A 13,883-nucleotide genomic window follows, 5' to 3' on the forward strand; every position below is an offset into this window, starting at 1 on the left:
CCGCTCGAGCCTCAGCCTACTCGTTCGACCATCCAACACTTCCGTTCAGCTGCTGCCGCCGTCGCCAAGGCCACTGGGAGACCGCCGGAGCCTCTGCTAGCCACCGCCCGAGCTGCCACCCCTTTGCTCTGCCCTTCTTGGCCCCAAAATGTTAGCTGGAAAAATGGGTATTCCAGCTCGGTTTTCGCTCGTTTTGGCTGGCTTCCCAACTCCGGATGCTTAGCCCGCCTTAAGAAAAGTTGATCCCCACAACAACCCCGTCGTTTTGGTCCAATCGGTTCGTTAATCGGGTGAGTTTAACTCACTAAACCTCGATTAGAGGGTTAATTATGCTTTATGTGTGCTTAGCTTAAGTTAATTAAGCTTAGGTGGTTAGTTTAGTTTATTTAAATGTTAATTAGATTAAGAGTATGATTAAGTTCAAGTAGGTTTAATTAATGCCAAATTGTTATTTATATTAGTTTAATGGTGAGTTGACTTAAATGAAGGAATTTTGATTTAATTAGAATATTTCGAAATTATTTGAAAATTAAATAATAAATATATTATTAAAATTATTAAAATAATATTATTTAATTAATTTTCGGAATAAATTTAATTATTTATTAAATTTCGAAAATTTCATCGGGACCTTATTTTCTCAGAATTTCGTGTTGATCGATGTTGTGTATTCAAATTATTAATTTGATGAGTGGATATTACAAATTTAGTGATAATTTGTGCAATTGATTGCTGAATTGTGAAACTGAGCGGTGATTGTGAAAAGTATATAATTTCTTTAGAAAATCCCGAGTGTCGAGTTTGACACCAAAAATGGATTTTAAGTATTATATCAAGCAGTGGGGTTTGAAAAAGAATGGTGTTAGTTTTGCTGGTTCGAATTTGATTGTGTACCCACACACACAACTACTTTCTCAGATTTTTTTAATATGAAGAAAAATAGTTATGATCACTATTTTAAGTGGAAGCATTGAGTGAAATGCAAAGTGTCCTAGGGCCGAGCATGATTTTGTTGTGTGATAATTAAGAGGAAGTTGTCAAGGGCTGTAGAGCCGGACTTGCCCCTATATAGGATGCCCCTTACAACGGATGCGGGTCGCAGTAGAGGCTAGGCCAACTGGACTCATGCTCCTTCAGGAATGCCGTCGACGTAGTGACGAAGTCATGCTCCAAGGGGGGAGATGATGCCTAGCATTAATGTCAATAGATAGCCGAACTGCGAGTAGGCTATGCCCTTATGTGGCAGTGAATAACAATTGGATCGCATGCTGAGTGTTATTGACGGGTCGGATTATGGGACGGAATCATGTGGCATGGTATGGGACGTGTCATAATGATTTGGTTTTATAATCCGGACTCCTGTGGTCATTTGAAATGATATTGTTGACGTTCTGGTTGTTTAAGTTCCTATTACTATCTGTGATTGAGTGATTTGAATTATGCTAACCTGCAGGAAGGAATTGAGGTGAGGTAAGTCCTCTACATGGTGTGGCTAGGCCACCTTTGGGCGTATTTTCTTTCTAATAGGGGTTTAGGGGGTTGAACTTGCTAAGACAATGTCTCACCCCGGTTGTGGGCTTACATTTGTAGGTCCCTAGTGGACGGAGCGGCTCGTTATAGTTGGCCTTGTGGAGTTGTAGAGGTGAAGTCTGTTGGATTGGAGATCATGTCCGACTAGTAGGTCGTAGGACAGTTCCTTTTTAAGAGCTGGTCTTTTGTAGACTTTTGGTTGTAGACCTCTGTTTGTAACTCTGTTGATTTATGAAAGTGTATTGTGGTAAAATTGCTTCCTGCTTTTCTATCTCGTATTTTATTGTCAGGGGTTTTATAACATGTTCCGCTTGTGCAATAATAAATGAATAGGGTCGGCGACACTACCTGGGAATATCGTATTTGAATGACCATAGTGGGGTGTTGGCGCGCCCAAGGTTCGAGGTGTGACACATACAACGCTTCAAACGATGCCATTCGAATGCTCTGATGATAACTGTTGTTGTAAGCGAACTCAACTAGATGAAGCTGTTCCTCCCCACTTCCTTTGAAGTCCAACATATAAGTTCGCAGCATGTTCTCGAGGGTTTGAATCGTCCTCTCAGACTGGCCATCTATCTGCGGATGATAGGCCGTCCTATACTACAGCTTCAATCCTAAGGCAATTTGTAAACTTTTCCAGAAAGCTGTCGTGAATTTCGGGTCTCGATCTAACGTGATCGTCACCGACACTCCATGAAGTCGAACTATCCGTCGCACATACAACTCAGCATATCTATCTAATGTATAGTCCTTTCGTACGGCGATGAAGTGAGCAAACTTTGTCAATCTATCAACTATAGCTCATATGGAATCATTACCTCGTTGACTCTTTGATAATCCTATCATAAAATCCATCATGATGTGTTCCCACTTCCACTTGGGAATCTCAAGAGGTTGCAACCATCCTCCCAACTTGCAATGTTATGCCTTCACTTGCTGATACGTCAAACACTTGAAGACATGTCTAGCAATATTCGCCTTCATACCGGTCTACCAATAGTGTTGATGTAGATTATGGTACATCTTCATACTGCTTGGATGAATGTTGTAACTGCTACGATGAGCTTCTAACAAGATCTCCTCTTTAAGCTTTGCATCGTCAAGTACACACAATCTTCCACGAAACTTTAATGTTCCATCCTCAGAAACTTGGAAATCAGCTTTCCTCTTTTCTACATCTTCTTGCATAATCTTTTGGATCTGAGGATCTATCAACTGCAATGTTTTAATCCTTATCTGTACTTCTGGTTCAATTCTGAGGGTGGCCATAAGAGTTGAAAGGTGGCCTACCTCAAATTTGAAAATTGAATCTCAAACTCCTTCGAGTAGGATCCATTCTTGAATCATCACTTATGCAATCGAGGACTTTTGACTTAACGCATTTGCAACCTTGTTGGCTTTTCCGGAATGATACAAAATGTCGCAATCATAGTCCTTGAGAAGTTCCATCCAACGACGCTGTCTCATGTTCAACTCCTTCTAAGAGAATGAATACTTTAAACTCTAATGGTCTGTAAAGATCTGAAACTTTTCTCCGCACAAGTAATGTCTCCAAATCTTTAGAGCGAAAATAATTGCTGCGAGTTCTAAATCATGCGTCAGGTAATTCAACTCATGAGACCTCAACTGACGGGATGCGTATGCAATAACTCTTCCGTGTTGCATTAAAACACAACCCAGTCCTTTGAATGACACATCACTAAAGATCTCATATCTTCCAAGACCAAATGGAATCGTCAACATAGGTGCGGTAGTCAACTTTTGCTTAAACTCTTGGAAACTAAGCTTGCACTTATACGTTCATTCAAACTTCTTTTCCTTCTTCAGCAATTGAGTCAGAGGCATGGATATTGTAGAAAATCTTTCCACGAATCGTCTGTAATAGTCGGCCAATCCAAAGAAACTTCTTATCTCTGTTACCGTCGTCGGTCTCGGCTAGTTGATCACGGCTTCAATCTTAGTCGGGTCCACGAAAATCCCTTCGCCAGAAATCACGTGACCTAGGAAAGCTACACGAGTTAGCCAAAACTCTCACTTACTAAACTTAACGTACAGTCTGTGTTCTCGCAAAGTCTAAAGCACTGTCCTTAAGTGCCTTTCATGCTCCTCTGGACTTCTCGAGTACACTAGGATGTTGTTGATAAACACAATCACGAACTGGTCCAGATACTCCTTGAATACTCAGTTCATCAGGTCCATGATAGCAGCTGGGGCGTTGGTCAAACCAAACGGCACTACGGTGAACTCATAATGACTGTATCGTGTACGGAAAGCCATCTTCAGTATATCTTCCTTCTTGATCCTCAGCTGATGGTACCTTGTCCTTAGGTCAATCTTGGAAAATATCAACGCTCCATGTAGCTAGTCAAATGGGTCATCAATCCTTGGTAACGGATACTTATTCTTGATCGTCACATGGTTGAGTTGTCGATAATCGATGCAAAGGCGCAACGAATCATCCTTTTTCCGTACAAACAGAATTGATGCTCCCCAAGATGATGCACTAGGACGTATAAATCCCTTGTCCAACAACTCCTGCATCTGTACCTTCAGTTCTTTCAATTCTGATAACACCATACGGTAAGGAGCTTTAGAGATTGGCTCCGTCCCAAGGGCTAACTCAATCATGAATTCAATTTCCCTTTATGGGGGTAAACCGGTTAATTCTTTAGGAAACACATCAAAAAACTCATGTACCACTGCAATGCTTTCCATCTTCTGCTCCTCAACTGTTGTATCCATAACAGTTGCTAAATAACCTTGGCAACCCACCTCTAACAAACGGGTTGTCTTAAGCGACGAGATTAAAGTAATCGAGGGTCCTCCTCGACTTCTAATAAACTTGAAACTTGAAACTTGAAACTTTCACCTACTAACGGGTTAAACTGAATCGATTTACGATAAAAGTCTACGATAACTCGTTGCTTGGTGAGCCAGTCCATGCCAATTATCACATCAAAATCATACATGGCCAGCACAATCAAATCTATCATTTCCTCTCGCTCACCAATTGTTAACTTGCAACCAGGACACCCTATTGCAGACAACACCTTATCTTTTAACGGGGTGAATATACTAATGACTGTTCCTAATGGTTCTAGACTCAATCCTACCAACTTAATGTATTGCTCAGCAATAAATGAATCGTAGCTCTAGGGTCAAATAAAGTATAAGTAGCATGGTCGTTCAGCGAGACCGTACCTGTAACCACGTTTGGTGAGTCCTCCGCCTCCAGGCGAGTGACAGCATACACCATTCCTTGTGCTGGAGGCCTATTCAATCCACCCTATGGCGCCTTCTGTGATGCATTCCCTCTATTCAGTCCCATCGATGGTAGAGGCAGCTGTGCTCCCATAGGCCTATGTAGGCAATCTCTGATTTGGTGGCCATGCTAGCCACATCCAAAACAAGCTCTCGTCCTAGTGAAACACGGGGCTGAGCCATGTCGTCTTCCACAGAAATGACATACGCCATGCTGGTTAGGCACCGACTTTCCAATCCCACCCTTCCGGTTGGGCAAAATGGGATATCTACCTCCAATCGTTGGCTTCTTCCTGAACCAATTACCATCTCTGTTGGACCCGAACCATGACCTGGATGTGGCGGCTCATTCATTCAAGTTCCTCTTGATCAACTATGCCTTCTCATACAGATCGTTAACGGCACTAACGGATCCTTAATCTCTAGTCTGAGGCCATCTCGGAACCTTCTTACTCTATCCACTGGATCCTCGATCAGTCTAGGTGCGTACTTGGACAGCTCGACGAACTTCGCCTATTACTGATCACAAACATTAGACCTTGATGAAGACACTGGAATTCTACCATCTTCTACTCCCTAGCGCAATCAGAGAAGTATTTTCCATTAAAGACTTCCATAAAGGCGTTCCACACCAGGACTGTGCCTTCTGGGAACACTCTTCCTCTGGTGGCTTCCCACTATGTGCTAGCGTTCTCTTGCAGCTAATAGACCACCAGGACTACCTTGTCTTCCTCAAAGCACCTTAGCAGTGCGAAGACTTTTTCTAGCTCCCTGATCCAGAGGATTGTAGCCTCGAGATCGCCTGCTCCTGAGAACCTCGGTGGGTTCAGCTTCAGAAATTGCTCTACCAATTTGTGCATCGGTTGCTCCCCGATCACATTTCCATGCGGGACTTCAGTAGGTGCGACTATAGCAATGCGCAAAAGATCATTGGCGGCAGCAGTGGCGGCGGCAATAATGGCAGCTTGATTCTGAACTTGCTGTCCCATCATATTACCCAAAGTCTCAAGCGCCTGAATGCTCCCGTCTATTCTAAGATCGCCAGGTGCTGCTACACCAAGACTAGCCTGTGGCGATACTCTCTCTCTCTCTCTCTCTCTCTCTCTCTCTCTCTCTCTCTCTTGCGTTGGCCTGAGCCAGCGCTCTACCTCGGGCACTAACCCTAATCGGCGTCCTACCCTGAGTGACAGATGCAACAGTCCTCTTCCGAAGAGTCCTTTACCCCGAATCGCTCATAATACAGACTCTTTATAGAACATGCTTTCCAATTCTACACAGAATTAGAAATTTGAGTGACCCACACAAAACAATCAATGAATCAATCATAGGCGTCAGCATAAGGAAAAAGCATTTCCTACTAACTATCCCAAAACGCATCACACCTTATCACTCCAGACACTAACCAGCTCTAATACCACTTTGAGCGAGGATGTCATGCCCCAAACCCCAAGCACACACACATCCCTTGACGGTCAATTAAAATTGTGACGGTCACAGGACGTGTCACCGACCCATTCATTTTATGTACATGTGAAAGTGAAATTGAACATATACCCAGACAACAACGAACATAGGGAAAGTAGAAAGACATGCAACAATTTTTCACAAAACCCACTTTATAAACAAACCAGGTTAACCTAAGGGTTCATATTTACAAGTCTATATCCAAAAGAAAGCCCTGGGCCACCTACGCTCCAAATCCTTTAGCCTTGGCTCGGGGTTCTCCATCTAAAGATCTGAAAAAGGGTTAACCATGACGGGGTGAGATAAAATCTCAGTGAGTCGACACCCTAAACCCCGATTGAGACGAGATTTCACTTAGAGGCAGTTTAAACAGGTGTCACGCAAACTTACCTCGCCTCAGCACCTTCATGCACATTAGCTCATCACATATATCATATGCATACAGCAAACGTATTTCATAACTGGAACACATCAATTCATCTTTCAAACAATCACACTAGTCCCGATTATAAGGCTAAACCGTTATGACACGTCACATTCCGTGCCACACAATTTTGTCTTATCTCAATCACTCAGGCATGTCCCAGTTATATACGATCCATTGGCCACGGCCAACTCAACAGTCGGCGGTCATCCGACATAACAGGGCATTGTCCCGCTCTGTCGAGCATGGTAACGTCTACATCTAAACGACATTCCATAAAGGAGCATCGGCCTAGCCTCCACTACGATCGGCATCCGTTGACAAGGGGCATTTGAAATTAATCAGGCATCGTCCCGCGTGAACGCATCAAGACGGGTTCTGATAGTGACCACATGCACATCCATATTCGGCTAAGAACATCGTGCTTTGCACTCAAATGTCTCAATCTCAAATAATGGACTTGATCAATTTTTTTTCATATTAAAAATCATCTTAGTAAAATAATCGTGCATGGTCACGCATTTAAATCGAACCAAGTAAGCATGGTACACTCTCATTTCAGAATCCCACAATTTCATATAGTACATAAAGTGTTGGCCTCAAAAACCGACACCAGGTATTTTTCTAATTAAATACGCAAAAAAAAATTGTAATAATAATTGCCAATCACCATCAAGTACTCAATTTCACATATAAGCAGTCAATTTCACATATAAACTCATCCACGACGATTAGAGTAAAATTCTAATAAGCGGCTATCCCGTCACAGTCTACGCTAATTATAATTAATTAAATAAATAAATCTAATTTAATTAATCAAACCATGATTAATTAAACTAACCATGGCTAACTAACCACAATTAACTAAACTAACCCTAGTTAACTAACTAACCTAGGGTAGTAACCTAACTAACCACCTAACTAACTAGTTAACCTAACCAACTAAACTAACTAACTAGTTCATCTAACTAGGTAATTATCACTAATCTAACCTACTAAGTATAATTAACTTCCTAATCCGAAATTAGGGTGTTAACTCACCAGATTAGCGCGGCGGCAGGTTTACGGCGACGGTGACGCGAAGGCGATGAAGACCTGTAACTACAACGTCACCAATGAAGGACCAACTAGAGTTGAAAAAGGCCCTACAAGCTCACGGCTTGAGGGATAGTTCTGAGGAGGGGCTGCTTGTCTCGGTTCTAGATGGAGCCGCGCGGCGCTAGTGGGCCGGATGGCGTGAGGACGACGTTGGACGAACGGTGGGCGGTGAGGTGGTGCGGGTTGATGGCAGCTCAACCGAACTGCAGTGGGTGGTTAGGGGACGGTGGCTGTGTTGGACATGAGCTGATGGAGGCGAGCTGAAGGTGGTCGAGCGGGCGGCAGGGCTGACGGTCATGGAGCAGTGGCGGTGCTAGTGGCCAAGCGGGGGCTAGCGGTGCTGTGGTCGCTAGACTGGACAGTGCGGGGCTGACTAGCTTTGAGCCGGTGGCTTGTGGTTTCAAGGGAATGAAAATGAAGAAGAATTGAGGAAGAAGAAGCAGAAAAGTTGTTCAGCTAGGGGGATGCGCATGGAGGGGGACAAGGGGGAGAAGGAAGTCAAGGTGAGGGCCAATTGGGAGCCAAGCAAAATATCCTAAGCACTCAAGTGCAAAGGCCACAAAGTGTTCAGCCCTTGAAGTCTTGGCACCACCCAATGACAAAATCTCTCTCAATTCTTCACAAATAAGGTCTTTTTGGTGGCCAAATAAAGCAATTCAGCAGCCCATACGAATTTCCTTTCTTTTCTTTTTGTCGAATTGATTTTTCCCCAATTTTCCGGGCTTGATGGAAATTTCCTGAAAGATGAGATGAGGTCCTAAAAATAAATCATGACACGCTCGAACATTTGATTCTCGAAACTGAATTCAATTTCATGGTTAAAATTGACCGAACACGATTTTAGTACAACCCAACATATTGGGTAGCTTTTAGGAATTTTAATGCCTTTGACCCGTGCTCGATAATTTTCGGTCCACGTTTGTACATCTACGACTTGTAGGTGACTTTCGGTTGTTGTAAAAATCTCAAGGTTTCAATTATGGGCACCGAATATAAAATCAATAGAAAATCGGGTTAGTGCCATTCGACATGAATTTTGCAATCAAGCGAAATCACCTGCAATTCAATTACATGATTCGGTCGAATCGACCTATATTTGATCACAAATTTTAATTATAACGGTGTCGTATCGACCCTTGCCGATTATCACGATCGAGTGATCGGTTTCCGATCGAATTCTCAAGTCTGCCGCGTTTATATCCCTTAACGGCTTCACCTAATAGGTTAGTTAACTCGTGAGTGATCAGCTTAGAGAAAAAGGACCATAGGTGCATCAACGAATTGTCCATTTCATATTATCAAGATGGGTCAAATATTCAGGATGTCACACATAGTCTCCTATTTATACACTTGTGAGATGAGCATAAGAGGTTCCATGTTTGTAGGGTAAAGGGTTCTCTTGCGAATGGTACGGTAACCAAAGTAATAAGGGGCATTTCATTTCTCTACCCTAAATACTATAGGTTATCCATTGCTTACCCCTTTTGAGGCCCATACACTTGTGAAGTTTCTTTCATACCTCTATCCTTAATTTACTTGCCGCCAGTCGGTTGGGGTTGTCAGCCCTCGGCCGGGGCTTAGCGACCCAAGTGGCCCTCGCCACCGGTCATGTCACATCTCAATCCTCCGAGCACGTGCCCATCCCTCCGCGGTCGATTAAATAGCGATGTCCCATGATGCATCACTGACCTATTCATTTTAATACGCATGCGGAAGCAAATAATTAATCGCCAGACAACAACATGATGGGATAGAAAAGTAGGGCCACAATTTTCAAATCAACACATTATTAGCACAATCTGGTTTATAAACAGAGGCCAACTCTAGGGTCTATCTACATGAAGTCAATATTCAAAAAGAACTTCTGAGCCATCCATGCTCTTGACCCTTCCACCTCATGCTTCGAGATTCTTCACCCTAGGGACCTGAAAATGTCATCCCACAACGGGGCAAGACAATGTCTCAGCAAGTTCACCCTTTAAGCCTCGACTAGAAAGGAAATACGCCTAAAGGGTTGCCTAAGCACAAACACATGTCAAAGGACTTACCTTTGACTCAGTTCCTTCCTTCAAGTTAGTACGATTTATAAAATCAACCAATCACTTCAATTCAAGCCACGTCAAAAAATTAAATCATTAAATTCAGATCGAATTATCGATCAATCGACCTAGTCGATTCCAAGACATCAGGACCATCACACGGTCATTTCAATTACTCATCCCCAACTCTTCATTATGGCCCAACGGGCATGGCCTACTAAATCTTCGGCGGTGAATTACGGCCTAGCAGGCACGGCCTATTAAATCTTCTACGGTGAATTATGGCCCAGTGAGCACGGCCGGTTCCAAGTTCGGCGGTAAATTATGGCCCAACGGGCACGGCCATACTTTGGCGGTAGATTACGGCCCAATGGGTATGGCCATACTTTGGCAGTTGATTATGGCCCAATGGGCACGGCCATACTTTGGCGGTTGATTTGATCTAACTCATAACATCATGTCCAATAACTTTCAATAGTTATCTTATTACGACTATACACCATCACAAATTAATTACCTATAGCCAAGGACAAGGTATTCCACCCTTACATTCCTCAATTAACATAACATCTTGGAATATTTCCCCTGTATTAAAGGTACTCGATAAAAATAATCGTGTGTGGGTACACGATCGGCCTCGGCCAAATATAATATCTTTACTTTCAAAACTCCCACCATTTATATAGTTGATAAAAACATTTTTGGCGTTGTAAACCGATGCTCGGTTATTTTCTAATTAAATACTAAAAATAATAAATTTTGGGATAAATATCCCAAAATTGCCAATCACACTCAATTTGCACAAAATAACAGCTAGATAAATAAATCAACCACACCATTGCAATCAATATAAAATTCCAGTTATCGGCTATTCCGGTCTAATTTTCGGAAAATAATTAATTAATTAATTAATTAATTAATTACATAAATTAATTATTAAATGCAATTAAATAGAACTTAAGCCCGTAATGCCTAATTAAATGTTGAGACAAGTTTGGAAAATTCCCAAACCTGTCTAAATAAATACTAGAGCATAATTATTTGCTAATTGCACTAATCTAACCACCTAACATGCATCAAGAATTAACTAAATCACTAATCCATTCTAACTAACCACATAATCCTAGCTTAGTCTAAACTAATCAATCCTTAAGCGTCATTAACTTATTAAACATGGATTAGTAAGTTAAACTCACTTGATTTGTGATCCACTTGGACCAAAACGACAGAACGCGACGACAATCGATAAACTCCAAAGCGGTGGCGTCAACGGGAGCCCGGAACAGGTCGAAAATGGCCCCGCAAGCTCACGGTTGCTGGGCTGAATTTGAAAGGCTACTAGCCTTGACTCGATGGGCTGATCACGCGGCCGAACGGCGAGGCTGTTCCGCAATGAGGAGGTGGCTGAACGGCGGGAGCTCGGTGGAGACGCGGCGCGACGAGCGAGCTGCTCGCGGCTAACTTTGGGAGAGCTTGGCTTCAAGAGCGGAGGACACGGGCTGTTCGTGCATGGGCTTCGGTGGGGTTGACGCTGCAGCGAGATGGAGGAAAGGTTGACCATGGACGGTGAAGCTGGCGACGTGCGGCAGCGGGTGAGCGATTGGGCAGCTTTGGAGGACTTGTCTTCATGGCAGAGGAGAAGGGATCGTGGGGTGCTGGGTCTTCGACCGAAAGAAAGGAAATCCAAAAAAAGCAAAGCAAAAGAAGACAGAAGGGTCGGGGGCTGCACCGAAAGGAAGGATGGAGGAAAGAGATAAGGAAGAGAGATGTCGGGGGGAGACAGAAAATTAAGGTCAAACAATTGACCAATTGGAGGATGATGGCAGAAGAAAGTGTCGGCTATGAGGGGGAAAAGAACCGTGAGAGAGAGAGAGAGAGAGAGAGAGAGAGAGAGAGAGAGAGAGAGAGAGAGAGAGAGAGAGAGGCGTGCGTGAGTTGAATGGGCAAGGAGGACCCGCAAGTCAACGGAGAAGAAGAGGAACGAAGACCACTGCAGGGATGGTCGAATGGGGAAAAAGGATCAACGACGAGGCGGGCTTGCGAAGGGAGACCGAAGAAGAGATAATTATTCATCCACATCTTCAGCACACCTTTAACCAACAATATCAATTGGTCACCCAAGACCAATTTCAACACCAATTTGCACAGAAAAATCAGTCTAGCGCCGATCGACGAGAATTTTGCAATTTAGTGGAATCACTCAAGTTTAACTACACATCTCAATCAAATCAACCTATCTCTGATTTCTGATCGATTTTTAACTGTACCGTAACCCTTGCAGACTAGCACGGTCGAGTAGTCGATTCCTAGTCGAATTCTCAAATCTATTACGTTTATATTCCTTAACGACTTCACCTGATAGGCCAGTTATCTCATGATTTTAGTCGATGAAATGCCCGACTTATCCAATCAAAATCAAAACCTAAAAATTTAGGATGTCACAAGTCAGCTGGGTTGCCGGCCCTTGTCTAGGGCTTGGCGACCTCGGCAGACCCTCCCCTACCTTTCCGGCGACGACGGGGAGGCAGCGATGGCAAGGGCTAAGTCCTCGCCACCACTACCTTCCTCCTCCTCTTTTTTTTTTTTTTTAAAATTGTTTTAAATTTAATTTAATTAATTTCTATATTAATTATTTATCACATTAGCACCAAAACGATGTCATTTTGGCATTGTCTAGCCACATCAACGTGCAAAACGACATCGTTTTACATTACGTTCGCTAGAAAATTGCCATGTCAGCGGTTTAGCTGGATTTTCTTGCCATTGGCACTTAACTGATCCATTTTGCTCTGATTTTGGCACTTAAGTGTTACTTTTCTAACTTTTGACACTTTAGTGTCCATTTGTGCCAAATTTTGACACTCCAGGTGTCCTTGTGTTGATAAATATGTAGCAAAGAATAGATTAGATAAGCGATTGAGGAGATCGAGAATTAAGACCAAAAGTCTCCAAGGTGCGTGGTAAGCAATGATTAAGGGCTTCGATTACGGCCTGTAAGGAGAAAAAAATTGCAGTTAATGTGAGTTTTAATGCATTATATAGTCCACGATGGTCTGACTCCATCAATTGATGACCAAGAGCACCGTTCTTGGCTGTCAAGAGCAAAAATAGAGGATCCTAGTAGATTTAAATAAGTTTTAATTGACGTCACGCTATAGATGAGTTGTCACGCCCCGAACCTCGAGCGCGCCAACATCCCACCATGGTCATGCAAATGCGACATTCCCAGGTAGTGTCGCCGACCCCATTCATTTATGATTGCGCAAGCGGAACGTATTATAAAACCCCTGACAATAAAATACGGGATAGAAAAGCATGAAGCAAAACCACAACATAACACTTCCATAATTCAACAGAATTACAAACAGAGGTCTACGGCCAAAACTCTACAAAAGACCGGCTCTTAAAAATGAATTGTCCTATGACCTACATGTCGGACACGTTCTCCAATCTTATGACTTCACCTCTGCAACTCCTCAAGGCCAACCAAAGCTATCTGGTCGCTCCGTCCACCAGGGACCTGAAATTTTAATCCCACAACCGGGATGAGACGATGTCTCAATAAGTTCAACCCCCTAAACCCCTATTAGAAAGAAAATACGCCCAAGGGTGGCCTAGCCACATCACACAGAGAACTTACCTCGCCTCAATTCCTTCCTGCAGGTTAGCACAATTTGTATCACACAATCTTAGGTAGTAATAATAATTCAAACAATTGGAACGCCATCACTTTCATATAAATCACGATCGCACTTAGCATGCATTCCAATTATTATTCACTGCCACACAAGGGCATAGCCTACTCGCAGGTCGGCTATCTACTAACATTACGGCATTTCTAGAATAATAAAGGTCCAGTCGGTCTCGCCACTATTCTCTTGACAACTAGAAGAATAAAGGTCCACGTCATTCTCTTGACGGCATTTCTAGAAGAATAAAGGTCCAGTCGGTCTCGCCACTACTGCCGGGGTCCCAGCCACGTCATTCTCTTGACGGCATTTCTAGAAGAATAAAGGTCCAGTCGGTCTCGCCACTACTGCGACCCAGCCACGTCATTCTCTTGA

The sequence above is a fragment of the Eucalyptus grandis genome, chromosome 7, assembly GCF_016545825.1.
Source record: "Eucalyptus grandis isolate ANBG69807.140 chromosome 7, ASM1654582v1, whole genome shotgun sequence".
Lineage (NCBI taxonomy): Eukaryota > Viridiplantae > Streptophyta > Magnoliopsida > Myrtales > Myrtaceae > Eucalyptus > Eucalyptus grandis.